Source organism: Bombina bombina, chromosome 1 (genome assembly GCF_027579735.1).
Source record: "Bombina bombina isolate aBomBom1 chromosome 1, aBomBom1.pri, whole genome shotgun sequence".
Classification (NCBI taxonomy): Eukaryota; Metazoa; Chordata; class Amphibia; order Anura; family Bombinatoridae; genus Bombina; species Bombina bombina.
Window position 1 is genome coordinate 1,000,450,460 of NC_069499.1, and position 14,383 is coordinate 1,000,464,842.

A 14,383-nucleotide genomic window follows, 5' to 3' on the forward strand; every position below is an offset into this window, starting at 1 on the left:
TACTCTGACTGTATAGTTTGCGTCTGTGATATATTAAAATTTTGATTAGATTGTATGAACATTCATTTAGAGCATCATACCATCTTTTTAGAATCTCTGGATCATCTTTAAAAGAACAAAGTTTAAGCAATCTCAAACCTCTAGGTATATATTGTATTTCTATATATTTTTCCAAGGTGGTTAAATCCCACCAGTGTCTATGTTCTTTGTTAATTTCCTCTTTTAAAAGATAGAAGAGGTCTCTCATGGGTTTAATATCATGAGTATTAGGGGTGTCGAAAATAATCGCCACCACGATGCATCGCGATGCAGCCCTCAACGATGCTGCATCGATGCAGTGAAGAGGCTGAATCGATTCACGCAGCATCACGTGTCCCCACCAAATGCCCGGTGTGACGGGCTGGCTTCAGGGCCAGATTAACGCAGAGGCTATTGTTTTTTTCATCAGGTAGTGGTAGGGTGGAATATTGTGGCACTATTACTGATTGTGCAAAGTTCTGGAAGTGGCCGCGGGCCCTAGGCTACAAACCCCCTGCGAGTCAGCGCTATCTGGGAATCTGATTTATGGAACAGCTCCAGCCTTTACGCTGCTTCCTAGCAACTTGCAAGGCACAGTGCGTAGCAGCACTGGCCCCGGTAAGTGCGGCAGCTTGATTTGCAATGCCTATATACATAATATATAGCTTAATTGGCAATCAAGCTGCTGCACTCACTAGGGCTGGGCAGGTGTTGCTACGCACTGTGGCTTTCAAGTTGCTAGGAACCAGAGATGGGGCAGCTGTTCCACAGTCCTCACAGTGATATCATCAGCAGCAGACTAATAGCGCATCAATAAGATAACTTGCGCTCATGCTGAGAGTGACATCAGGCACAGCGCCTCCCCCTCACTAGCAAGAGCGGGAAGAGGAGAGGTTAAGATAACATGTTAGTGTTGCAGGGCTGGAGACGGAGTTGCATTCAGGGACACAGTGCAGGACAATTATCCCGTGAGCAGTAGCAGACAGGGCAGTAAAACAAAGACTCAACAAGAAGGAGCAGCATGAAGTGTGTTGGGATCCTGGCTTTATTTTGTGTAGTAACTATCTGCTCAGTACGGTAAGTGCTGAAAGTAAACTGTTCTGTACAAGGGGCTGGAGTAAGTTTTGTGGCAGCTAAGGGGAGGAGGGGTAAGTTGTGTAATACCCAATGAGGGAGATAGTGAACTTGTGTGAGTGCTCTCTCACCCATATGTATACGTCTATCCTTATGCATTAATTTATTAACCCCTCACCTTCCAGCTGCAATACATTACTCTGAGCCAAAGATAAAAACTTGTATACATGCACCAAGCATCACTATATAATACACCATAATGTACCCCTTACCACCTGAATCCCCTACCAAACTTAATATTAAACCTCTCACAACACTAACTTTACCATCCCCCACTAAGATAATCCCTTATACCACTACCACCAGCCTTGCAAACTGCTGAAAGCACTAACTGAATTAGTTATTAGACAACTTTATTACTTTGTCAGTGTTTTAGTATTGGCAAAATATTGGTATAATCATCTTAGTTTGAAGTGTAGTTCTGTTATTTTTTTTTTATTCTCCTATAGACAACATTAGACAATGACTGTGTGTGCGTGCATGTATATTATATATATATATATATATATATATATATATATATATATATATATATATATTGTTTGTATGTGTGTGTGTATGTATATATATAAAATATGGAATAGAACAAGATCATGAAAATCATGGGCAGTAATCGTGATGCATCGCGATGCATCGTAGAATCGAATCGTATCGAATCGTTACGATGATAATCGTAATCGAATCGAATCGTGAGACAGGTGAAGATGCGCAGCTCTAATGAGTATCTAATAAGACTTCTGATCTAGAGATGTCTTTAGAAATATTGAAGCCCAATCTTTTTGAACTTCTTTCTTCCTTGGACTGCATTTTGTTATGGCAGCGATAATACTGTTTGGAAATGCTCACAAAAATTACTCATAAAAAAGTGTATATATACTGTATATATATGTGTGTGTGTGTGTGTGTATGTATGTATATATATTTATATATACAGGGAGGGCAGAATTATTAGGCAAGTTGTATTTTTGAGGATTAATTTTATTATTGAACAACAACCATGTTCTCAATGAACCCAAAAAACTCATTAATATCAAAGCTGAATAGTTTTGGAAGTAGTTTTTAGTTTGTTTTTAGTTATAGCTATTTTAGGGGGATATCTGTGTGTGCAGGTGACTATTACTGTGCATAATTATTAGGCAACTTAACAAAAAACAAATATATACCCATTTCAATTATTTATTTTTACCAGTGAAACCAATATGACATCTCAACATTCACAAATATACATTTCTGACATTCAAAAACAAAACAAAAACAAATCAGTGACCAATATAGTCGCCTTTCTTTGCAAGGACACTCAAAAGCCTGCCATCCATGGATTCTGTCAGTGTTTTGATCTGTTCACCATCAACATTGCGTGCAGCAGCAACCACAGCCTCCCAGACACTGTTCAGAGAGGTGTACTGTTTTCCCTCCTTGTAAATCTCACATTTGATGATAGACCACAGGTTCTCAATGGGGTTCAGATCAGGTGAACAAGGAGGCCATGTCATTAGATTTTCTTCTTTTATACCCTTTCTTGCCAGCCACGCTGTGGAGTACTTGGACGCGTGTGATGGAGCATTGTCCTGCATGAAAATCATGTTTTTCTTGAAGGATGCAGACTTCTTCCTGTACCACTGCTTGAAGAAGGTGTCTTCCAGAAACTGGCAGTAGGACTGGGAGTTGAGCTTGACTCCATCCTCAACCCGAAAAGGCCCCACAAGCTCATCTTTGATGATACCAGCCCAAACCAGTACTCCACCTCCACCTTGCTGGCGTCTGAGTCGGACTGGAGCTCTCTGCCCTTTACCAATCCAGCCACGGACCCATCCATCTGGCCCATCAAGACTCACTCTCATTTCATCAGTCCATAAAACCTTAGAAAAATCAGTCTTAAGATATTTCTTGGCCCAGTCTTGACGTTTCAGCTTGTGTGTCTTGTTCAGTGGTGGTCGTCTTTCAGCCTTTCTTACCTTGGCCATGTCTCTGAGTATTGCACACCTTTGGGCACTCCAGTGATGTTGCAGCTCTGAAATATGGCCAAACTGGTGGAAAGGGGCATCTTGGCAGCTGCACGCTTGACTTTTCTCAGTTCATGGGCAGTTATTTTGCGCCTTGGTTTTTCCACACGCTTCTTGCGACCCTGTTGACTATTTTGAATGAAACGCTTGATTGTTCGATGATCACGCTTTAGAAGCTTTGCAATTTTAAGAGTGCTGCATCCCTCTGCAAGATATCTCACTATTTTTGACTTTTCTGAGCCTGTCAAGTCCTTCTTTTGACCCATTTTGCCAAAGGAAAGGAAGTTGCCTAATAATTATGCACACCTGATATAGGGTGTTGATGTCATTAGACCACACCCCTTCTCATTACAGAGATGCACATCACCTAATATGCTTAATTGGTAGTAGGCTTTTGAGCCTATACATCTTGGAGCAAGACAACATGCATAAAGAGGATGATGTGGTCAAAATTCTCATTTGCCTAATAATTCTGCACTCCCTGTATACATATTGCAAAAAAATAAGTTGGCTGGTGAGAGTGCATATACTATATAACTTGGATATATATATGTGTGTGTGTGTGTGTGTGTGTATATATGTATATATATGTGTATATATATATATATAAAATTTCTTTTTCCGAAGAACAGGTTCCTTGATGTAAGGGGCGGCTTCCTGCAGCTGGTCTGGAGGGGAATTGTGCTTACCAGATGGTTCTTGAGGCTGTTAGTCACACAGCTGCGTGACAAGCTGTTTCTTAACCCTTGTTAGTCTAATTAAAACTAAACAGCTAGGGCCTAGCATAGTCTAAACTATGTATATTTAACAATTTAATCTCCACAGCGCCATCATTTGCTACTTTCTGCCTCTTGGTTTTAGTTTAAATGTTATCTAGAGAGATGCCCCCAATATCCCTCTTCAAGGTAGATTTTGTAGCCAACTGATATTTTACTGGCATGATATTATTTCTAAAAGTATTGTCACTATAGGTAATAGAGTTTATTTATAGAAATACTGAACTTGCTGTGAATTGTATTTCTGCTGTGATTTATGGAAAACATTTGTAAAAACTGTTCTTGGTGTGAGGTATGTGGTGTGTGTGTGTATAGTTGAGTGTTGTAGTCTGCATACAGGTTAGCTGTATAATGCACACTATACAGTATCTCACAAAAGTACACCCCTCACATTTTTGTAAATATTTTATTATGTCTTTTCATGTGACAACACTGAAGAAATGACCCTTTGCTACAATATAAAGTAGTGAGTGTACAGCCTGTATAACAGTGTAAATGTACTGTCCCCTCAAAATAACACAGCTATTAATGTCTAAACCGTTGGCAACAAAAGTGAGTACACCCATAAGTGGAAATGTCCAAATTGGGCCCAGAGTGTCAATATGTTGTGTGGTCACCATTATTTTCCAGCACTGCCTTAACCCTCTTGGGCATGGAGTTCACTGTTTGATGTCCTTTGCATTCATATAGCTGTACATGGTGTGACACAATATGAGTGTACCTGTGTGAGATAAGCACAACTGTCTGTGTTATGCCAGAGATTTTGGAAGTGGCAGCAAAAATAATGGTACATTGTGCTAAAAAAATAAAATAAATAATAATCCGGTATATGAATGGTATACTTTTTAAACACGTTAAAATTTTTTTTTTTCATGAAAAACGGTGATCCAAAATTTGTTTAACTTTATTTCTCAGCTGACATGGACAAATCCCAGAGAAAATGTTGTTTTATTCAGCAACAGAAGATCTATTTGGGGGGGGGGGGAGAAGAATGCACTGCAATCCAAAGTTTTGTATCCCTTTACATATTTGTCAGCATGATGCATTTAATTGCTGCTACCAGGGGAGAACTGAGCAGCCGGGCAGATAGGACCTGGACCGAGGGCCCAGCATGTAGGGGAGCCCACAAATGTGCAGATAAGTGCGGATTTAGTGGGGCCTTGTGCCTATATATGGGTTTTGTTGCTTGGGGGGCCCTATAGTGTGGGAAGTTCTGTCACTGTGAGGGCCATAGAGTGGAGGTCTGGCCCTGGAGGTTTTAGACCCTGTCTCTGGCCCTTGATGTTGGGGGTCCTGGCCCTGGAGGTTGGGGGGGGGGGCTGGTGGGGCCAGGGCAGGGAGGCTACCATGTGCATTTGCATATATTTTAATATATTTGGGTCAGTGTGAGACAGTGGGGGCCCTTCCCTAATATTTTGCCTGGGGCCCCGATTGGTCTCAGTCCGCCCATGGTCCCTACCCTTCAAAAATACCCATCTAGGAGAGTTTGTTACCAAAAATGCATTTATTTATTTTTGTGAAAATCTATGAAGCTAAATACTGCAAACATCCTGTTATAAGTTAAAAAAAGGCTGTTTATTAATGTAGGTTTCAATTATTGAACAATGTAAGAACTGATTAAAATACTTGCAATAAAATTAAATCATGTGCTTAAGAGAAAATGGTAATAGTTACACACAATTCCACAAATATTGTTTTTCTATATCAGTCACAGTCTGTGTTAATATGTTTACGACTTCATTTTTGTCATAGGCTTTATACTGTACTTTATTAATGGCTTTCAGATTCATGGAGCAGACTCTTTGCAATAAGACCCTGGAAGTTCTGTATGACAAGTAGTAAGGTCAAATGGAGATGTTGGTGAAAGTTGAAATGCGCAAGTGAATATTATTTTTGTTTAGGAACATTTTTACAATACACTTGTACTAGCAAAAATGCTTCATATTAAAAGGTGTCACTGTTAAAGTAAAAACATTTATTTTCTGTGGGTGCATGCACCCTAACTGAAATGCTGCGCCTGCACACATAGTCTGCACTTGCAACAATTTAAATAATCTCTGGCATGATGCATGCCACTGACAAACATTTCTGTGTGGGTGCATGAACTATTTTAACAGATGGTCCGTCCACCTGCACCCGTAAAAGCTATTGCTGAAATAGATATAGAAACAAACTATAAAATTGTTGTGTGTTAATACAAATCATTTATATAATTCTGAAGAAGGGGGGTTGTGATGCTGCTTTCTCTTGTTAAGTGTAGTCAGTCCACGGGTCATCCATTACTTATGGGATTATATCTCTTCCCCAACAGGAAGTTGTAAGAGGATCACCCAAGCAGATCTGCTATATAGCTCCTCCCCTCACATGTCATACCCAGTCATTCTCTTGCAAGCTAACTAAAGATAGGTTGTTGTGAGAGGGCTGTGGTGTTTTTAAACTTAGTTTATTTCTTCAATCAAAAGTTTATTTTAAATGGCACCGGAGTGTGCTGTTTGTTCTCAGGCAGCATTAGAAGAAGAATCTGCCTGCGTTTTCTATGATCTTAGCAGACATAACTAAGATCCACTGGCTGTTCTCGCACATTCTGAGGAGTGAGGTAACTTCAGAAGAGGGGAATAGCATGCAGGGCCCCCCTGCAAACGAGGTATGTGCAGTAAATTATTTTTCTAAGCAATGGAATTGACTGAGAAATTACTGCTGATACCAATGTTATGTAAGTACAGCCTTAAATGCAGTGGTAGCGACTGGTATTAGGCTGAGGAGTGTGTGTACACTGAAGTATTTTTCTAGGGAATGGAATTTGACTCAGAAAATACTGTTAATACTGAAGTAATGTGTGAGCCTTAACTGCAGTAAAAGCGACTGGTAGCAGGCTTATTAATAACACTTCATAACTTTTAAAATGTCTGACACAGATGAATCTGTTTGTTCACTATGTATGAAGGCCAATGTGGAGCCCCATAGAAAATTGTGTACTAAATGCATTGATGTAACTTTGAATAAAAGTCAGTCTTTACATGCAAAGAAATTATCACCAGACAACGAGGGGGAAGTTATGCCGACTAACTCTCCTCACTTGTCAGTACCTTCGCCTCCCGCTCAGGAGGTGCGTGATTTTGAGGCGCCAAGTACATCAGGGAGGCCCTTACAAATCACTTTGCAAGACATGGCTACTTTTATAACAGAAGTATTATCTAAATTGCCAGAATTAAGAGGCAAGCGTGATAGCTCTGGGTTAAGGACAGAGCGCACTGATGATGTGAGAGCCATGTCCGATACTGCGTCACAATTTGCAGAACATGAGGACGGAGAGCTTCATTCTGTGGGTGACGGATCTGATCCAGGGAGACTGGATTCAGAGATTTCTAATTTTAAATTTAAGCTTGAGAACCTCCGCATATTGCTAGGGGAGGTATTAGCGGCTCTGAATGATTGTAACACGGTTGCAATTCCAGAAAAATTATGTAGGTTTGATAGATACTACGCGGTACCGGTGTGTACTGACGTGTTTCCTATACCTAAAAGGCTTACAGAGATTATTAGCAAGGAGTGGGATAGACCCGGTGTGCCTTTTTCCCCTCCTCCCATATTTAGGAAAATGTTTCCTATAGACCCCACCACACGAGACTTATGGCAGACGGTCCCTAAGGTGGAGGGAGCGGTTTCTACTTTAGCTAAGCGTACCACTATCCCGGTGGAGGATAGTTGTTCTTTTTCAGATCCAATGGATAAAAAATTAGAAGGTTACCTTAAGAAAATGTTTGTTCAACAAGGTTTTATCTTACAGCCCCTTGCATGCATTGCGCCTGTCACTGCTGCGGCGGCATTCTGGTTTGAGTCTCTGGAAGAGGCCATTCGCACAGCTCCATTGGATGAAATTATGAACAAGCTTAAAGCACTTAAGCTAGCTAACGCATTTGTTTCTGATGCCGTCGTACATTTAACCAAACTTACGGCTAAGAACTCCGGATTTGCCATCCAAGCGTGCAGAGCGCTATGGCTTAAATCCTGGTCAGCTGACGTGACTTCTAAATCTAAATTGCTTAATATTCCTTTCAAAGGGCAGACCTTATTCGGGCCCGGCTTGAAAGAAATTATCGCTGACATTACTGGAGGTAAGGGTCATACTCTTCCTCAGGACAGGGCCAAATCAAAGGCCAAACAGTCTAATTTTCGTCCCTTTCGTAATCTCAAGGCAGGAGCAGCATCAACTTCCTCCGCTCCAAAACAGGAAGGAGCTGTTGCTCGTTACAGACAGGGCTGGAAAACTAACCAGTCCTGGAACAAGGGCAAGCAGGCCAGAAAACCTGCTGCTGCCCCTAAGACAGCATGAAGCGAGGGCCCCCTATCCGGAAACGGATCTAGTGGGGGGCAGACTATCTCTTCGCCCAGGCTTGGGCAAGAGATGTCCAGGATCCCTGGGCGTTGGAGATCATATCTCAGGGATATCTTCTGGACTTAAAAGCTTCTCCTCCACAAGGGAGATTTCATCTTTCAAGGTTATCAGCAAACCAAATAAAGAAAGAGACGTTTCTACGCTGTGTACAAGACCTCTTACTAATGGGGGTAATCCACCCGGTTCCGCGAACGGAACACGGGCAGGGATTCTATTCAAATCTGTTTGTGGTTCCCAAGAAAGAGGGAACCTTCAGACCAATTTTGGACTTAAAAATCCTAAACAAATTCCTAAGAGTTCCATCATTCAAAATGGAAACTATTCGATCCATCCTACCCATGATCCAAGAGGGTCAGTACATGACCACTGTGGACTTAAAGGATGCCTACCTTCACATACCGATTCACAAGGATCATTATCGGTACCTAAGATTTGCCTTCCTAGACAGGCATTACCAGTTTGTAGCTCTTCCATTCGGGTTAGCTACGGCTCCAAGAATCTTTACAAAGGTTCTGGGCTCACTTCTGGCGGTACTAAGACCGCGAGGCATAGCGGTGGCTCCGTACCTAGACGACATCCTGATACAAGCGTCAAGTTTTCAAACTGCCAAGTCTCATACAGAGATATTTCTGGCATTTCTGAGATCGCATGGGTGGAAGGTGAACGTGGAAAAGAGTTCTCTATTACCACTCACAAGGGTTCCCTTCCTAGGGACTCTTATAGATTCTGTAGAGATGAAAATTTACCTGACGGAGGCCAGGTTATCAAAACTTCTAAATGCTTGCCGTGCCCTTCATTCCATTCCACACCCGTCAGTAGCTCAGTGCATGGAAGTAATCGGCTTAATGGTAGCGACAATGGACATAGTACCATTTGCGCGACTGCATCTCAGACCGCTGCAATTGTGCATGCTAAGTTAGTGGAATGGGGATTATTCAGATTTGTCCCCTCTACTAAATCTGGATCAAGAGACCAGAGATTCTCTTCTATGGTGGCTTTCTCGGCCCCACCTGTCCAAGGGGATGACCTTTCGCAGGCCAGATTGGACGATTGTAACAACAGACGCCAGCCTTCTAGGTTGGGGCGCAGTCTGGAATTCCCTGAAGGCTCGGGGATCATGGACTCAGGAGGAGAAACTCCTCCCAATAAATATTCTGGAATTAAGAGCGATATTCAATGCTCTTCTAGCTTGGCCTCAGTTAGCAACTCTGAGGTTCATCAGATTTCAGTCAGACAACATCACGACTGTGGCTTACATCAATCATCAAGGGGGAACCAGGAGTTCCCTAGCGATGTTGGAAGTCTCAAAGATAATTCGCTGGGCAGAGTCTCACTCTTGCCACCTGTCAGCAATCTACATCCCAGGCGTGGAGAACTGGGAGGTGGATTTTCTAAGTCGCCAGACTTTTCATCCGGGGGAGTGGGAACTTCATCCGGAGGTCTTCGCTCAACTGATTCATCGTTGGGGCGAACCAGATCTGGATCTCATGGCGTCTCGCCAGAACGCCAAGCTTCCTCATTACGGGTCCAGGGACCCGGGAGCAGCGCTGATAGATGCTCTAGCAGCCCCTTGGGTTTTCCAGATGGCTTATGTATTTCCACCGTTTCCGCTGCTGCCTCGACTGATTGCCAAGATCAAACAGGAGAGAGCATCAGTGATTCTGATAGCGCCTGCGTGGCCACGCAGGACCTGGTATGCAGACCTAGTGGACATGTCGTCCTGTCCACCATGGTCTCTGCCTCTGAGGCAGGACCTTCTAATTCAGGGTCCTTTCAACCATCCAAATCTAATTTCTCTGAGGCTGACTGCATGGAGATTGAACGCTTGATTCTATCAAAGCGTGGCTTCTCGGAGTCGGTTATTGATACCCTAATACAGGCTAGGAAACCTGTTACCAGAAGAATTTACCATAAGATATGGCGTAAATATTTGTATTGGTGCGAATCCAAGAGTTACTCATGGAGTAAGGTTAGGATTCCTAGGATATTGTCTTTTCTACAAGAGGGTTTAGAAAAGGGCTTATCCGCTAGTTCGTTAAAAGGACAGATTTCTGCTCTGTCTATTCTTCTACACAAGCGTCTGGCAGAAATTCCAGACGTTCAGGCTTTTTGTCAGGCTTTGGCTAGGATTAAGCCTGTGTTTAAGACTGTTGCTCCGCCGTGGAGCTTAAACTTAGTTCTTAATGTCCTGCAAGGCGTTCCATTTGAACCCCTTCATTCCATTGATATTAAGCTGTTATCTTGGAAAGTTCTGTTTTTGATGGCTATTTCCTCGGCTCGAAGAGTCTCTGAGTTATCTGCCTTACATTGTGATTCTCCTTATCTGATTTTTCATTCAGACAAGGTAGTTCTGCGTACTAAACCTGGGTTCTTACCTAAGGTAGTTTCTAACAGGAATATCAATCAAGAGAGTGTTGTTCCATCATTGTGTCCTAACCCTTCTTCAAAGAAGGAACGACTTTTGCATAATCTGGACGTAGTCCGTGCCCTGAAGTTCTATTTGCAGGCAACTAAAGATTTTCGTCAAACTTCTTCCCTGTTTGTCGTTTACTCTGGACAGAGGAGAGGTCAAAAGGCTTCGGCCACCTCTCTCTCTCTTTTTGGCTTCGTAGCATAATACGTTTAGCCTATGAGACTGCTGGACAGTAGCCTCCTGAAAGAATTACAGCTCATTCTACTAGAGCTGTGGCTTCCACCTGGGCCTTTAAAAATGAGGCTTCTGTTGAACAGATTTGCAAGGCTGCGACTTGGTCTTCACTTCACACTTTTTCAAAGTTTTACAAATTTGACACTTTTGCTTCTTCGGAGGCTATTTTTGGGAGAAAGGTACTTCAGGCAGTGGTTCCCTCCGTTTAAAGTTCCTGCCTTGTCCCTCCCTTCATCCGTGTACTTTAGCTTTGGTATTAGTATCCCATAAGTAATGGATGACCCGTGGACTGACTACACTTAACAAGAGAAAACATAATTTATGCTTACCTGATAAATTTATTTCTCTTGTAGTGTAGTCAGTCCACGGCCCGCCCTGTCTTTTAAGGCAGTTCAAAATTTTTTAATTTAACTCCAGTCACCACTGCACCCTATGGTTTCTCCTTTCTCGTCTTGTTTCGGTCGAATGACTGGATATGACATGTGAGGGGAGGAGCTATATAGCAGATCTGCTTGGGTGATCCTCTTGCAACTTCCTGTTGGGGAAGAGATATAATCCCATAAGTAATGGATGACCCGTGGACTGACTACACTACAAGAGAAATAAATTTATCAGGTAAGCATAAATTATGTTTTTCCCCAAAACATTTATATTGTGAATTATTTATAGATTTTTCTGGTAATATTCTATAACAATCATACACCAAGGTTGCTTTCCATCTGCGTTGAAAACCTCCCCACTCGAACCCAAATATTGCTACTGTTGTGCTCTGAGCTTGTGCACATGCTGCATTCTCTGCTTTCTGCGTTTCGTCTTCACATCAGTATTTAGGACACTCCTTATTGAACTTATTTATTTATTGGGAGTGGTTTTTTGGAGGAATTCATAGTGTTTTCATTTTCCTGGCCAAGTCCCAAGAATCCGAGGGTCCAGGTCTCTTAAGTCCTATGTAATAGTCTGGTTTGCGCTATTTGAAAGGCTCAATTTTCTGGGGACATATGATATGGATTATGGATACTTATGACTAATTAATTTCTCAGATGGAAAACTTTTAGTTCTTCTAACCTTTTAGGGGATTATGGGTTTCAGAGAGAGAGCTTTTTTTGCTTCAGCGGTTATAATAATTCAGTCATTTGTTTAAGAATATTCTCTGTAAAGGTTTTTTTTTTTTTTTGTGGGGGTTGGGGTTGGGGTGCTTGCCTAGAATATGTCTTTTAACAGTGTGCTCCCCAGGGCCTATTTAATGGGCACACCACCCGGCTAATTTTACTGACCACCTGGCTAAAATGTAAGTCAATATTAAGCTAAAAAAATAAAATAAGTTTGGTACATAAACTAAAACCAAGTATGTTAAATTACACAATTAACTTGTGCTTTGGATAGCTTGAATAACAATTATAAATAACAGAAAATGTTACAATAGTGCAAATAATTTTGCTGCCCCCAGTCATCTACTTCATAATGTCACCCATCTGTCATAATTCTCTGTGCAGAACAATAAATAAATCACAAGTGGTAACTATTCTCTTTTCAGAATAAAAAGAGCATGCTAAGATAGATTCCTGACATGGCAAGTAGACTTCTTTTTGTGAAAACTTTTAAATCCTCCCTGAAGTCAAAGATGGGATATTCTAAGAAGGCGCCATATGTCATATCTAATGAGTCTTGATGCTCAAGCTGTTCCAAGGCAGTCTGTTCCTCTAGGCAAGTTAAGACATTTTTTCACAGGATATGGCTTTCAAGTTTTTCAGATTCTAGGATAAATATTGCGATGAGTTACATGGAAGGCTTCATCAGATCTGCTTCCTTAAGAATTTTTGAAGTCTTGTAGAAGATTTAGCATTTTTAAAAAAAGAGTAAAAATCACGGTGTCAAATAGTAAAGGTTTAGGTGCAAGAGATATGCCTTTATCATGAGCTAATAATGCCTCAGGGGAATATTGTGCAAATTGTCCTCTTTGCATATGCTCATTAAATTTTACCACTTCAATGAGTTTACTTATCGCAAGCAGCATTTATTTGGAAAGTCTTGCAAGATCAATGAGATGTTCTTCCTCTTTATTGATGTCTTCCTATTGGTCACTTTTTTACTGATATAAATGATTACTTTTTTTTTTTAAAAGAAAAGGCAATATGTATTCTTAATTGTTGTATTTCTATATGAAGGCCTGGTCCGCTGGTTTTTCCTGTGCAAGTATGTGTGTCTTATCCCTGTTTATGTTTGGGACAATATTCTTTCTATCTTTTTCTCCAAATAATCCCTAGCATTGTTATTTGTAAACCCAACAGACTTTTAGGAGGGGTTGTATAAAAGAGGCAGTGGAATCTGAGTATGTCTGAGACATTTCTACATACTCCCAAAGGGACATGAGACAAGGGAATATACTTATGCATTATTTTTTTCATTATCTGTGATTTGCTGCTCAAACTAATCCTGAATATAGCCACTTGGTTTGTTTGTTAGAACAATCATGCAAAATACAAATATCTGTTATTTGTGTGTTGCACTTTTATTCTAATAAATCAGGTGTGGTAATGAACCTGATATTGCAGGACTCCAGTGGCAACCTGTGAAGCTCTGGTGAACTCCATGTTAATTAATGGCTGTGTGTTGAGTTATTTTGAGGGGACAGCAAATTTACACTGTTATACAGGCTGTACACTCACTACTTTACATTATAGCAAAGTGTCATTTCTTCAGTGTTGTCACATGAAAAGATATAATAAAATATTTACAAAAATGTGAGGTGTGTACTCTTGTGAGATGCTGTGTGTGTGTATGCGTATATATGTGTGTGTGTGTATATATATATATATATATATATATATATATGTGTGTGTGTGTGTATATGTGTGTGTGTGTATATGTATGTGTGTGTGTGTGTGTGTGTGTGTATATATATATATATATATATATATATTTATTTATAAAATTTGGTTTAGCACGCCGTACAAAAAGTTTAAATACACATCTTTGGGAGTGCTGCCAATATGACCTAGTCAATACACAAACAAAAAGGTATTAGCGCACATCCATTTTCAAAAGCACAACATATTTTTTTGAACTGCTGCAAAAAAATTGCCTGCAAAAACATCAAGAGACAACTATTCTTTTTAAATAAAATTTAGAATTTTAGTCACACAATATGGCCATATTCTGTTTAGCCAGTCACCAACTTACAAGGTGCCCCAATATAGACTGGTCCTAACACTACAGTCCTTTACCTCAGCATTTTTTGCAGCAGTTCGAAAAACATGTTGTGCTTTTGAAAATGGATGTACGCTAATACCTTTTTGTTTGTGTATTGACTAGGTCATATTGGCAGCAGTCCCAAAGATGTGTATTTAAACGTTTTGTAAGGTGTGCTAAACCAAATTTTGTAATTGTATTAAAACATAATCAGGGAGAC

General features: G+C 40.8%; 1 protein-coding gene across 2 annotated transcripts in view; it reads left to right on the plus strand.

Moving 5' to 3' along the window:
- Positions 1-14,383, plus strand: part of CBFA2T2 (CBFA2/RUNX1 partner transcriptional co-repressor 2) — a 186,005-nt gene that overhangs the window by 90,404 nt on the left and 81,218 nt on the right. The window lies entirely within an intron of this gene.